At 45.5% G+C, this 15740-nt stretch overlaps 1 long non-coding RNA gene across 1 annotated transcript in view; it reads left to right on the top strand.

Annotated features, from left to right (window-relative positions):
- The window catches only part of LOC143764441 (uncharacterized), a 44515-nt gene that overhangs the window by 16860 nt on the left and 11915 nt on the right, over positions 1-15740 (top strand). The gene's annotated exons all lie outside the window — the stretch shown is intronic.

The following is a 15740-nucleotide window of genomic DNA, read 5'->3' as shown; positions in this document are numbered from 1 at the left end:
AAATGAGCTTTGCCACTACGCATGGCTTCCTCACATTCAAAGTGGACTTCCACACAATTGAGCAGATGACATTTCAACAAGCTACCTGGAAGGTCATGGTAAGTGCAGACTGTCTGTCCATGGGAGCTATATCTGCATCAGAATTGTCCTCCTCCCCCATTATCTCTGGCAGGGAAAAGAAAAAGTTCTAACCATTGTACATAACCAGTGTAGGGTCTAGAGATCTTTGGAACCACCAAAAAGAACAGTTTGAAGATCAGGATTGGAGCACGATATGTGACTTTATCTTATGGTGCCACCTCCCAGGTGACTTTTTCTTATGGTGCCATCAAATGTGACTTTTCCTTATAGTGCCACCTCTCAGGAGACCTTTTCTTATGGTGCCACCATATGTGACTTTTCCTTATTGTGCCAACTCCCAGGTGACTTTTCCTTATGATGCCACCAGATGTGACTTTTCCTTATGGTGCCACCAGATGTGACTTTTCCTTATGGTGCCACCTCCCAGCTGACTTTTCCTTATGGTGCCACCAGATGTGACTTTTCCTTATGGTGCCACCAGATGTGACTTTTCCTTATTGTGCCACCTCCCAGGTGACTTTTCCTTATGATGCCACCAGATGTGACTTTTCCTTATGGTGCCACCAGATGTGACTTTTCCTTATGGTGCCACCTCCCAGCTGACTTTTCCTTATGGTGCCACCAGATGTGACTTTTCCTTATGGTGCCACCAGATGTGACTTTTCCTTATTGTGCCACCTCCCAGGTGACTTTTCCTTATGATGCCACCAGATGTGACTTTTCCTTATGGTGCCACCAGATGTGACTTTTCCTTATGGTGCCACCTCCCAGCTGACTTTTCCTTATGGTGCCACCAGATGTGACTTTTCCTTATGGTGCCACCAGATGTGACTTGTCCTTATTGTGCCACCTGCCAGGTGACTTTTCCTTATGGTGCCACCAGATTTGACTTTTCCTAAAGGTGCCACCTCCCAGGTGACTTTTCCTTATGGTGCCACCAGATGTGACTTTTCCTTATGATGCCACCAGATGTGACTTTTCCTTATGGTTCCACCTCCCAGGTGATTTTTCTATAGTCATTTACCAGTTTAAAAAGTGATTTTTCTGATTTAGTTGCATCATATTCGTTATACTGCAATAAAACACAATGAGGGTGGCAATGGTTTTGGTGGTAAACACTACTTGACAGTCTCCCTTTAAACTGGGGCATTTGCTTTAAAGATGGGGTTACAGCTGATTTTTCGTTAAACGTTTATTCCCACCTCCATCGCTGAGTCTTGTTGCACAACACTTGAAAAAAAATTCAAATTGGCAGCTGAGATATTAACACCTTTCTTTTGTTTACAGCTCGTTCCCTAGGAGACCGACCACCGTTGCCATGTAGCTTGTAAGCGCTGTGCCGAAGCTGGCCAGGATCAGAAGGTAACAGTGTGTTCCAGCGATCCTGGCCAGCTGCAAAGCAGCGCTTCCAAACTCAACAGAAAACAGGTTGAAAGCACTATGCACGTTCGTCCGTCCAGCAGCAGTGGTCAGTCTCCGAGGCAATGAGCTGTAAATAAAGAAAAAGAAAATGTTAGTGTTTTAAAAAAATGGATGAAAATTTTAATAAAAAGTCAATTGCAAAAGTGTTTGCTTTCACAAGCACTGTCTGACAATACCCAACTATGAAGAATAAAATAACTCTTTAAGTATTGTCTGGTTCAGAAACCCAAAATTAGTAAATCTGACAGCAGCATTTAACTCGCGCTTCCGGAAAGCGCGCCGGAAATCCCGCCCATCAATGACCCCATCACGAGATCGCGGGTCACCGATGGGTTAACATGACAACTAGTGGTCTCTAGCAGACCTCTATGGTTGTCATAGCCAGGTTGCTGAGTGCCACCTGATGGTCGGCGCTCATAGCAAGTGAGCATTTCTGCTACATACAGGCGATCTGATCATCACCTGTATGTAGCAGAGGCAATCGAGTAATGGCAGCTTTTAGTCTCCCATGGAGACTATTGAAGCATGCAAAAAAAATGTTTTTAAAATTATTTAAAAAAATGTTTAAAAATATAAAAGTTCAGATCACCGTCCTTTCGCCCCATTCAAAATTAAACAGTAAAAAAAAAAAATCAAACCTACACATATTTGGTATCGTCACGTTCAGAATCGCCCGATCTATCAATATAAAAAAGAATTAACCTGGTTGTTAAACTGCGTAACTAGAAAAAAGTCAAAACGCCAGAATTACGTTTTTAAGGTTGCCGCAACACTGCATTAAAATACAATAATGGGCGATCAAAAGATCATACCTGCACCAAAATGGTATAATTGAAAACATCAGCTCGGCGCGCAAAAAATAAGCCCTCACCCGACCCGACCCGAGATCACAAAAAATGGAGACGCTACGGGTCTCAGAAAATGGCACCATTTTTTTGGGGGGGGAATTTTTTTCATCACTTAAATAAAAAAGAACCTAGACATGTTTTGTAATGACCTGGAGAATCATAATTGCAGGTCAGATTTAGCATTTAGTGAACATGTTCAAAAAAAAGACCAAAAAAACAACTGTGGGATTGTACTTTTTTTGCAATTTCGCCGCACTTGGAATTTTCTTCCCATTTTCCAGTACACGATATGTTAAAACCAATGGTGTCATTCAAAATTACAACTCGACCCGCAAAAAACAAGCCCTCACGTGGCCATTTTTTGACCAAAAAATAAAAACTTATGGCTCTGGGAAAAAGGGTGCAAAAAATGAAAATGCATAACCAAAAATACCACTGGTTGTTAAGGGGTTAATTTGAACAGACTCTAGATAAGAGACTTTGTAATGCTTACAGCAGATGATAGGTTAATCAGCAGGTATGAGGAGTTAATATAAAATTAAGCAATTTGTACGGTAAAAGGCCTAAAAAGTAAAAATTTAATCACTGTACATCACCACTCTAAAAATGCAATAAAGAATGACCAAAAAGTTGAATGTGCCCCAAAATTGGTCCCAATAAAACTCTCTCTCTTATAAGGCCTCGGACTGAAAAATAAAGGTTGGCAGAAACCAATTTTTTTTGCAAGTTCTGAAGTTTTAGCAACCAATCACAGGGCAGCTTTTATTTTTCAAGAGCAGATTAGAGACTGTGATTGGCTGCCATGAGATAGAAATAATCTACTTTTTATGGCGTGAGTCATGAGTATTTTTCAGGCGCCATTAGCAATTGTGAATTATTTGGTGGAGGGGCTCAGGGAGAACTGAACAAACATGTAAGAGATACATAATGGGACGTGGACGTTCAGCTGCCTAATTTTATTTACACATCTAACATTGAGCTCGTAGACACTCCTTTCTTCTACCTCGCGGCTCATTATCCCGCTCTTGTGGTGGTTCTGCATGGGGACGCCATTGTCTTCTTTTGTTAATGATAGATAAACACATCACAAACAGCCGGGGATTAAATGACGGTTAAAAAGGTAACCTGAGGGTTTGCAGTCAGGGTAGAGGGAGCGGTACTGAAATCTAAAGGCTTTTACTCAGTGCACAAAGGTCTAGGTGATCTGTTCCGTCCTGCAGCATCCAGCTGAAATTTCCGCTTTTTTTGCAGGTAGTTACAATATAATTTGCATGCAGAGAAATGAGCGCTCTGCGCTGGTTACAGACCGGCTGAAAAAACACCATTAAGCAAATCCGTCTGCGGGGAAAGATTTTCACAAACATGTGCCCCGATGTGCATCAAGAAAATTTTTCACATACAAGCACGATCCATATCTTATCATAAATGCATCGATTACGTGTTTCTATTATAAAGTACTTTCCTCTGATCCCTCCACTCCTGGTTTTTGCTTACAAATACTGATGTAAAACAATGACCAAATACTGAACGTGTGAACATGGCCTTAAAGTGGAATCCTTGACGACCTCACCTTGTAATAAAACTACTTGGTGTTGATGATTCATTGAAAAATAAATTACGATTAACCAAACAGTATCTGTAGATAAAGTTGGGATGGTTTATTTGCTCAAAGGGATGGTTCTAAGATGCTAAAGGTAAGAGTTGTGTACAATGGATTCCATCTGACGTCTTCAAGTTATCCTTTGTTGGTTCTTTGTGACATGAGTTCCCATTGCAAAATCTTTACCATTACCCTCCATTTATTTTGGCTATTATCAGAAGTGAAGCCCTCTACAGTCCAATAATTAATCAAAATGCAGCTTTTTATGGGGTGCTTCAGAGGCAAAAGTTGGCCTCCTTACTAGTGATGAGCGAGTGTACTCGTTGCTCGGGTTTTCCCGAGCACGCTCTGGTGATCCCCGAGTATTTGTTAGTGTTCGGAGATTTAGTTTTCATCATGGCAGCTGAATGATTTACAGCTATTAGCCAGCTTGATTACATGTGGGGATTCCCTAGCAACCAGGCAACCCCCACATGTACTCAGCCTGGCTAGTAGCTGTAAATCATTCAGCTGCCGCGATGAAAAGTAAATCTCCGAACACTAATAAATACTCGGAGACCACCCGAGCGTGTTTGGGAAAATCCGAGCAATGATGACACTCACTCATCACTACTCCTTACCTTTGGGAGGCTGCAGAGGTTGCACCATTGGTATGTCCGTCCATGGAACTATTTATAATACTGGAGCCTTTAGATTTAGGTACTCTAATACCTCTTCACTCTTCAGTCTTTATAGCTTTTCCCTTGGAAATGCAAAAAGGATAAAAACGAGTCCACAATTAAGGGTGAGTGGACTCATGGAAGTTCGGGTTCTGTACCACACCCAAATTTTTGTCAAAAGTTTGGTTCAGGTGCCAGAAATATACCCAAACCTGAACCAGAACCCAAACTCCATTGAAATCAATGGGAACTTTGGATCTGGAAGGAAATTTTCTGTCTCTCTTTCTCTGTCTGCAATGGATTTGCAGCGCCCCAGAGTCCTGGTCGTTGCAGTACTGATGCTCCGCCGCTAAGGGGAGTGATGGTACGTCTGATGGCACTGAAGGAGTTCACCTGACCAGGTATCACAGACACCAATACACTTCATAGTCTGGCCTCCAGGGGGAGCTAAGGGTGCTATGTATTAGGTCACGCCTCACAATCTGGTAAAACTGGGGGTTAGATAGAAAGTTAGAGAGAAGCTGACTGGGTTGGAACCAGGCAACATCCTGTGGCAGAGGGTGTTGCAGGGGAAGATTCAAGGGGGTCCCTGTCAGGGGTGGGATCCTGACAGAGGCCTAGCGAACAGGAAAGAACGTTAAGGAACCGCGCCTGCACTACATCGCGGCGGTATCTCAAGAAAGGACAAGAAGCGAGGTTTATTGTGAAGAGTGAGAAACGGGAATACAGCAGAAAGGAGATAACACCAGTAGGAGTCGTGCTGTAAGATCAAGGCAACATCCTATTGAGGCGCGCAGCCGGTGGCCAGAACGCCGAGGAAGTATTGGGCTCCAAGCATTACTTCAAACAGAGGCAGGACAGTTAATTTTAGGTTGGCTGTCTCACCAAAATCACCTAAGAAGACATAGGGGGCAACTGTGGGAGAGGGGCGACGCTAGGGTCCTGGAAGAACTCCAGGCCTTCCCGTCATACGGGTGCGTCCTAGCCATATCATCTGGGGGACAGAGAAGAACATCAGAACAGACATAAGTTGTGGGAAATAACATCAGAAGCAGACACAACAGTTGTGAGGACTATCCCGTGGTGCTCAGCAGGGAAGTACTACAACACACAGGCGCTAGAAGGTAGGCACAGATTTCCACCTGCAAAGGGAACTCTGGAGGTGCCATCGGACCGGCCGGTCTCATACAGCCCTGTTAACCGTACTCTGGATTGAGGACCTTGAAGCCTTCAGTAAAGAGGTAAAGAGACTGCAACCCTGTGTCCTCGTTATTCATCGCGACCTGCACCACGCACCACCACCTACACCTTTCATTGGACGCTCCTTAGCAGGGTCACGGACCGGGTCTAGCCACCGTGACAACCCCAGAACTGAGACAGAGAAGCCCGGTACCGAGTACCCCGTGGCCCTGCGTCTGAGGGCGCTCCAGATTTCCCCCGGAACTCTGAATTTTGCAATGGACTTCAGGGGGAAGTCCATGTTTGGCGTTTAACACCGGAGACAAAGTTCGGGTTTGTTCATCTCTATCCATAACATATTTGCCAGATAATCCAGACCTAATATACATCATATCAAAATTGTCTTCCATTCCAAACGAAGTACCTGTGTATGGTGAGAGGCGCTATGTTCCCCAGAGATGCCATGTCCACCCTATAAGATAAACACATGGTAGCGCTATTGGTGGCCAGTTGTACAAACACTTTAGACAAGTCCACACCTATAATATCAGAAAAGAAAAAATTAACTCAAGAACCAATTGTAAAAAAGAAATACAAATTGTATTCACGTAAAAACAAACAAACAAAAAACATATATGTATAAATATAAAAAAGTATATATAATACATGTAATATATAAAGTATATAGTCCAAGGCGCTGCACTGGGTCTCGGGTCTTTGCTGCAAATAAAAAGACAATACCGCCCTTTTTTTGTCCAGTTTTAGATAGATATACTGTATATTAAAGGTTGATATTTGCACTAAAAGACCGAATATAGCAAAAGTTCCTATTGAAATATATTTAAGTGGGATATACCAATTAGTAAATTATAAATACTACCACAGGAGACAGCGCAGGGATGATGGTCCCAATTGGAGAAGGTCCTAGCGATCTGCAAGTCACACAAGGTCCTGCAGTTTCCTGCACCTTGTTGGTTAGATGCCGGTTTTGATACTGCCTGCACGCGGTATTGTCTTACTAAACCACAGGGGCGACTGTCACCGGCCGGGACGGCGCCCCCGCCATTAAGGAATCTATCTTGCTCTGTGAAATCCTGCGGTGAAAGAAGCCACATTGCACTAATCAAGTACGCACAAGCACTTTAATTGCAGATCGCTAGGACCTTCTCCAATTGGGACCATCATCCCTGCGCTATCTCTTCATGAACAGGTAATTTAACAACTATCTCCCGTGGTAGTATTTATAATTTACTAATTGGTATATCCCACTTAAATATATTTCAATAGGAACTTTTGCTATATTCGGTCTTTTAGGGCAAATATCAACCTTTTATATATATCTATAAAAAATATATATGGTTGCTCCAGAAGAAGGCAGCAACCGAAACATGCATTGAGGCAGTCACCATCACCCACAAGAGGTGACCTTTGTACCACTTTGAATACTTCTTCTTTGGATTTTTTCTTGTACTTCCTCATGAGGGTATTTGACTCTAGAATTTTTTCCTGCGTACATTACCTTGGGAAATGAGGTTCTACTATATAAACTTCTGTGTACAACCTCTATTTAGCATATGGCGGGTGTATTTTTTACCTATACTATAATGAGTGTAGGGGCTGCAGTCACACAAAGGCATTAGAAATCACTTTGGCCCACATGAGAAAATGATTGCTATGAATATTTGGGGCCCAACTGAAGATTTTGCATTGGGGCCCATAAGCCTCGGACAACTCTTCATCCTCTATCTGTTCTCTTTTGAAGACTCATCGAAGAATATGTTCACATGTCATCAGTTCGAATGAATCCAGCAGCAGTCCATTAACAAAAAATATTGTGCAGACATAACTTTTTTAATCGGCTAGAAAAAAACTGATTTCAACTGGATCCGTTTTTTTTTAAACATTGAAATCTATGGAAAAACGGACCAGATAATTAGCCATCGTTTTTTCTTTCCTTTGAAAAGGATCATTTTTTGCTTAACGCTCCAGACTTCAGAAAGCAATCAGGTATAATTTAAAGGGATCAGAAAATCATCTCGAATAGGACTTTGTTACAATACCAGACATAACCGATGGACGAGAGTGGCACTGTTTCAGGAAGGCATGCTTTTCTTTGGGGCAATGATTTAAAAGCAACCAACCCATATTTTAGTGTCATGCTAGGAAGTATTTCAGGATAAGATTTCAGTAGTTTTTAAAAGGTTAAAACTTGTGTGACCTTAGTACGAATTATCTTATCTCGCACAAGGAAGTGAAGCAGAGGAAAGCAACCACTCCTGTTTAAGAGACAGCAAGAGGTTAATGATTTCTCACTGACACAGTTATGGCAGACTGGATATTTAAAATTGATTTTATAGGCCGCGAAAGATGTCGCTATGGCGCCATGTGACGTTATACTGGACATTCTTAGCAGTTTAGGTATCAGGATTTATGGATGGACTAGCTTACCTGGACCGATCCCATAGGAAAGCAACTGGATCATAAATTGCTAAAAAGTTACTGCTGGCTGCGATAGAAAGGAGTCCAATCACACATTGCATCGCATCTCGCTGGGTATAGGGCAGCGTAGCCACAGACCAGTCAGAATATCACACTGAAAATTTTTTATCAAGAATGATTTGAGGAACATAACATAGAATTCAAGATGTTTACTTGGCCTCCTAGCTCCTCAGAGCTCTATCTGATCTATGGAGGCCACACCACATAACTTAAGGATCCCATACCCATTAGACAAATGTTTGCCAAATCCACCAATATTGATGGGTTTGACTGGTGTTCTAATGTGTATGGGGACGCTGGCTGGAGTGATTTTAACCAAGAATGTTCGATTTCGGACTGCCGATGACACTGTTCTCCCGGGGGGATAAGCCACCAGATGACTCTTTTCAGTCGGTGGCTTTTGCATAGACAGCACAGAGGCTGAATGAGTCCTCCTGCGTATGGGAGTGTTGGCTGATATGGCTGTTGAAACCCCTGGACGAAGCATTTCTTGCGAAACGCGCGTCGGGTGTGGTGGGTCCTCCGTGCGCTCCCCCAATTGGTAACTATACCCTGGTCCTTATGCATTTGATATAATATGTTTGCTTACAGTGTTGCATGCCTGCTCATTGTGTGCACATACAGAACTCTTGCTATTTTGTGATATATGTATCCCCTATTTGGATATGCATGTATTTTATTTACCTAATCTGTAGTATGTGCCTAATTGCACTTTACTATCCTGTATGGTACACTTGGAGTACTAGTTTATTCTATATATAATGTGCTAGTCTACCATGACTTTAAAAAATAGGATCTAGGGGTTGACGCTCAGAGGTACTCCACCTTTCTTTTCCTGTATTGTGGGTTTTGCTGTGCTTCCTTCTACAATTTGTGTGCAAATAAAGATATATATATATATATATATATATATATATATATATATATATATATATATGTATTTTCTATTACGTTGCCTTATGTGAAGTTGTTTTTCTCAGTTTGATATGGCTGTTGGACAAACAATCGACCGAAGCATCGTTCTAACAGCAATCATCTATTGTCTATGGCCAGAACTGAAGGCAGCCATTAAAATTAGATGGGCTTGGTTCAGTTGAGTGCTTCTGTATTCTCTATAAGAGAGATGGAGAGATGCTGCCCGACACATTTAGTTTATTTCTGTGCCGAAAATTCCAATGATTGGATTCTTCTGTCACCTGACGTTATGTGTTAGGAGGCAAGTCGGTGGCCAGCCAATCCTACCAATATTCACTTCTTCTGCTGCCTTTATTCTAATGGTTATGGGGGCCTTATGGAATCACCTGCTAATGTAAACTTCCCAACTCCACCAAAATGTTTGGGAGGCTCTTGGAAAAAGGGGAGACCTCCCAATTATCGTAAGGGGTGGCAAATCTGGACACTGAAGGAATTCCTTGGGGAGCAGTTCTGCCTGATTGTTTTCTGTGGGTGATTTTGAGGTGCTGCTGCCTCATTAGATTTAGCCCCTACATCCAGATGCACATTCATGGGTGGAAAGAGAGACTGAAAATGGTTATTGCCTGCAAAATGGGGGTATGTTTATGCTTGGCGAACCAATCCTATTGATTAGACTAGTTAAAATTATCTAAGAATTGACAGCTACAATATCTGCTAATGTCTTGATATACGATACCAAAGGACACCTTCAGAGGTCTTGTAGATTGTAGGCCTCTTTGGGTCCAAGCTGTTTTTGTAGATTGATTCTACATAATATTTGACAGATCATTTTATTGGGATGACTGATCAGTTTATTTAGTAAAAATCCATGGCCACTTATTGTAGTCAAGTACAGTATTCATCAGTTAAGGAGTGTAGGAGTCAGACGCCATTCCATGAATCAACAGTGTCTGACTCCAGAACATCTCCTCATCAAGACCGATGTGAACAATGCCAACCTTGAGGAATCAGGCCTATTGACCTTACATCTTTAAGGTCTCCAAATTCAACACAAATAAGTTTACGGGAGTGGTCCTCAAAGCCCACACATTTCTAACAGTTCTCCTACCTTTATGTACACAAGATACTTGAAAGCAGTTGTTGTGTTTGTGTAAGTTCAAACTGCTCGACTCGCTGCACTAAGTGATCACTGATCAGCTGCTTGGTTGCAGATTTAAAGTCATTTAATAGCCTCTTCCGACAGTCAGACCACATTTCATATGTGCAAAGAATGATCAGAAAAAAAGATCTTTCAGTGCTTGTAGGCTGCCATTGGTCTCAGCAGCACAAGTCCTGTTTTCACTGGAGGATGTGCTGCTGAGAACGATGATCTTATAAGAAAACCAAAAGATTGAATCACCTGACAAACAAGCATTTCGCTCATTCGTTGAGTGATCAGCAGTGTATTTAAAACAATAACACACCTTCCAAATATCGCCCAACATGTTTCACTTCCTTAGCGGCTTCATCAGGGGATGGGACACTACTGTGAATCAGCAAGGGGCTGATATCTAGTGGGACATCTGCCCTGTTAGCCTTTATTTGTATATTGTTTGATATATCTGAAATGTGTTTGGTGTAATTGCTGAACGGATGAAAGCTCTTTAGACCATGTTCATCTGCTGTGTATGGAGCGCCCCCACACCGCCGCAGGGCCGAGGGGTACCCGGAGCCGGGCCTCTGAGTCTCAGTTCTGGGGTTGTCACGGTGGCTAGACCCGGTCCGTGGCCCTGTCTGTCAGTGGGGGACGTCCGGTGCAGTAAGTGGTGTTGTAACGGTGCAGTTGTGGGGTGCAGGTCGCGGTAAATAACGAGGACACCAGGTTGCAGTCTCTTTACCTCTTTACTGGAGATCTCTGAGTCCTCAGTCCAGAATACGGTTCACCAAGCTGCGCAAGTCCGGCCGGTCCAATGGCACCTCCAGAGTTCTCTTCACAGGTGGAAATCGGTGCCTTCCTTCTTAGCGCTATGTGTTGTAGTCCTTCCCTGCTGTGCTTACGGAAAGTACCCCACAACTGTTGTGTCTGTTTCTTAAGTTCCCTCACAACTCGATTAAATGATGTTCTTCTAATCGTCCGTCCCTTCCTGATGTTACAGTTAGAACGGCACCCGTTTGTCGGGTAGGCCTGGAGTTCTTCCGGGACCCTAGAGACGCCCCTCTCCCGCAATTGCCTCCCAAGACTTCATAGGTGATATGTGTTAGACAGCCCGCCTTAAACTGACTGTCCTGCCGCTGTTTAGAGTATTGCTTGAAGCTGAATGTTATAATACTCCCTCGGCGTTCCGGCCACCGGTAGTGCGCCTCAGTAGGGTGTTGCTCCGGTCTTACAGCACGACCCCTACTGGAATTCTCCTATCGCTTGATCTCGTTTCTCACTCAGCACAATCTATCTCGCTTCTAGTCCTTTCTTGGGCCCCGCCGCTTCCCGGAGCTGGCGCGGACCCGTTACGTTCTTTCCAATGCCAAGCCTCTGTCAGGATCCCACCCCTGACAGAGACCCTACTGTCTCTTCCTCCACAACACCCTCTGCCACTAGGTGTTGCTTCGTCCAATCCAGTCAGCTTTCTGATCTAACTTCCTGCCTGACCCCCAGTTTACCCACTATGGTGGGGAGTGGCCTAATGAATAGAACCCTTAGCTCCCCCCGGAGGCCCGGCTGTGAAATGTATTGGTGTCTGTGATACCTGATCAGATGAACTCCTTCAGTGCCATCGGACGCACCATGGCTCCCCATAGTGGCGGAGCCACAGTACTGCAACGACCAGGACTCTGGGGCGCTGCACTCCCCCCTGGTTAAACACAGTACTCCGGGACTGGGAAGAAAACAACAATACAAGTTAGCAAAAAGACATACAATTTTGTTGAGTGCAATGACAATAAGTATACTTGAACAGGCTTCCCTTTATGGGAGGTAAGGACACTTGAACGTTACAAACATGGCAAAAATATCATAGCAACATGCTATAATTAACTTTTCTTACCCAACCGGGTATTCTACTAAGTGCAAACATTATTAACCAATAATTTAACTTTGCCTTTAAGGATATACACTCTTAGTCCGCTAAAGACCTTCCTATAATCACATTACAAGGTATTTTTAGCTTTTTCATTCTCCTACTTTGGATCTGCAGGACCGCCTGTCCTATCGGCACCAGACCTACTGCCTCTCCCTTCTGTTACAGGACCGCCCCGTTCAGCCAGGGCCTACTGCCTTTTCAACTACTATACACAGTATAGAACATAACTTTTCTTTCAGTTTGAGAACACCGAGCCGGCTCTACTTGGCTCCTATAAGGACTCACCCACTAACCCTTACGGGTTCACTTTCTGTCCTTAGTAACACATTACTAACTTTCGATGGGGAACGCAGGGTTTACCTTCTATCCCCCCCCTTTTCTTATCAACATTATCAACTATCTTCTTTTCACAACATTAAACTTTCTCATTACTTCCTTTTTTTCTTTCAGAGAACATTATCAGCATTCCTTTACAATTAACTAATGGCATACATATAACTTTTACATGTAAATATTATCATCATTTTCTTCCATTGACATTATTGCTACCGATCTTAAAGCAATATCACCATTTACGTGCAACAAATGAACATCCCCTTTAAGAGGGGACCAAATCTCTGTGAGGTAGCACATCTTCTCAAGCTACCAGTCCATACTCATCAAAGGTTCCAGTGCGGTATCTTCGCAAAGAGTCCTTGTTTAAGTAAAACCAGTAGGGAGCGCCTTTAATAAGGTGCAAACTATATACAAAAGAGTTCGGATCATGCACTGTTCATGATTCAGCAGTTTTTAAAACTTGTGCAAAACTTTTGGTAACAAAAACAAACAATAGGGATCCCGGGTCAACAAAGGGATCCATAAAAAAAAAAAAAGGTTTAACCCTGGAAGGGTTATAGCAGCAGTACAGTAACTATTTACAGATAAGAAAAACAATAAAATCTTACTGTGGTGAAGCGGAAGGTGGTCTCCTATCCGGGCTCACCAGGCCAACGGGTCGCACTGGCGAGCCAGGACGCGGTTCCGGTCCCAGCAGCGATAAAATCCCTCGTCGGGAGGCCCTTCTCACTGGCAGACGCACACGTCCCTCCGGGGCACAGCGAGACCGGGCTTCTCGAGGTTCCGCGGGGCCGGGCTCTGCTGCTTTCCCCACGGGATCATCTTCCTCCGGTGTTCCGGCAGCAGCCTGGAAGGCAGTACATCGCTGCATGCCCCGCGCTACCCAGCCAGCCTCTCCCGTAGCCCTCCTCCATCTGGTGTAGGTCACCGCGTCACCGGGTTCCAGGTCGCGGGGGAATCTTCCGCTGCAGGGCTCCACCTCTTCCCGATCCACGTGGATTTGTAGCGGCTCCCCGATTTCCTGGATAACCCCGCGTCCATATTGGGGGTTAAAAGAAATCACGACCCCCCAGTGGGATGAGGGAACCTCCGCGGTGGGGGTCAGGTCCACCTGCACGGCCGGCCGAGGTCGGGTTCGCCATGCAGCCATCAAGTGCCGCAGGTGTTCGGCCTCAGGCGTGATCTTTAGGCCCGATGCCTGCGGCGCACCTTCAGCCGCGGCCAGGTTGGGAGAAGCAGGGGGCACTGGAACCAGGCAGATCTCTGTGGGCTGGCCCAGCCTAGCAATCACGCGGGCGTCGGCCTCCAGGCGGGCAGCAATCTGCCGGGCCTCTGCCGCGGTCATGCTTGCTTCCGACGGCGGCCGGGGAGGTCGGCCCACCGTTGGCCCGGCAAGGGTCAGCTCCCACGGTGACGGCGTACCCCGGGCTACATCGGGCTGCCCAACCTCTCTCCGCGCCCGATCTTTCTCGTGCGGGGCTTCTGGCGCTGCCATCTTTGTCTCTTCTCCCGCGTCTCCTTCCCGCGGTCTCTTTCGTGGGCGGCCCCGTCTCCATGGTCTCCACCCTCCAAACAGGATCAGGAGGCGGACCTCAGCTGTTGACGGACACGTCCTCAGGACACAGAAATATTTGGACTGGGCGGCCATTGTTGTTCGCGCTCTCCAGCTTGTCTACGCCCACCTCACGCCCCTCTTCTCTTCCTGCGCTCTCCTCAGCGCTGTAATGGCGGCGGATTTTTGGCGGCAAATGGCACAGCACACAGTCTTTGTAATAAAGCACAGTCAAAGCACGATAAATCACAGTTCCAAGGCACACATGACCTGATTCTTCAGGCTTAAGTAGATCCTGTTCGTGACGCCAAGTTTGGAGCGCCCCCACACCGCCGCAGGGCCGAGGGGTACCCGGAGCCGGGCCTCTGAGTCTCAGTTCTGGGGTTGTCACGGTGGCTAGACCCGGTCCGTGGCCCTGTCTGTCAGTGGGGGACGTCCGGTGCAGTAAGTGGTGTTGTAACGGTGCAGTTGTGGGGTGCAGGTCGCGGTAAATAACGAGGACACCAGGTTGCAGTCTCTTTACCTCTTTACTGGAGATCTCTGAGTCCTCAGTCCAGAATACGGTTCACCAAGCTGCGCAAGTCCGGCCGGTCCAATGGCACCTCCAGAGTTCTCTTCACAGGTGGAAATCGGTGCCTTCCTTCTTAGCGCTATGTGTTGTAGTCCTTCCCTGCTGTGCTTACGGAAAGTACCCCACAACTGTTGTGTCTGTTTCTTAAGTTCCCTCACAACTCGATTAAATGATGTTCTTCTAATCGTCCGTCCCTTCCTGATGTTACAGTTAGAACGGCACCCGTTTGTCGGGTAGGCCTGGAGTTCTTCCGGGACCCTAGAGATGCCCCTCTCCCGCAATTGCCTCCCAAGACTTCATAGGTGATATGTGTTAGACAGCCCGCCTTAAACTGACTGTCCTGCCGCTGTTTAGAGTATTGCTTGAAGCTGAATGTTATAATACTCCCTCGGCGTTCCGGCCACCGGTAGTGCGCCTCAGTAGGGTGTTGCTCCGGTCTTACAGCACGACCCCTACTGGAATTCTCCTATCGCTTGATCTCGTTTCTCACTCAGCACAATCTATCTCGCTTCTAGTCCTTTCTTGGGCCCCGCCGCTTCCCGGAGCTGGCGCGGACCCGTTACGTTCTTTCCAATGCCAAGCCTCTGTCAGGATCCCACCCCTGACAGAGACCCTACTGTCTCTTCCTCCACAACACCCTCTGCCACTAGGTGTTGCTTCGTCCAATCCAGTCAGCTTTCTGATCTAACTTCCTGCCTGACCCCCAGTTTACCCACTATGGTGGGGAGTGGCCTAATGAATAGAACCCTTAGCTCCCCCCGGAGGCCCGGCTGTGAAATGTATTGGTGTCTGTGATACCTGATCAGATGAACTCCATCAGTGCCATCGGACGCACCATGGCTCCCCATAGTGGCGGAGCCACAGTACTGCAACGACCAGGACTCTGGGGCGCTGCATGTATGGGACTCCACTACGGCTAACCAAAAAACATTAATGCCTACTAATGGAATTCAGATGGACATTAATCATTTTTGGTTAGCTGTATCATTGTTTCTATCACAATTCCGAGGATCTACTACTAC

This window comes from Ranitomeya variabilis, chromosome 4 (assembly GCF_051348905.1).
Source record: "Ranitomeya variabilis isolate aRanVar5 chromosome 4, aRanVar5.hap1, whole genome shotgun sequence".
Classification (NCBI taxonomy): Eukaryota; Metazoa; Chordata; class Amphibia; order Anura; family Dendrobatidae; genus Ranitomeya; species Ranitomeya variabilis.
The sequence above is the reverse complement of the archived record's forward strand: the minus strand, read 5'-3'. Positions and strand labels throughout refer to the sequence as shown.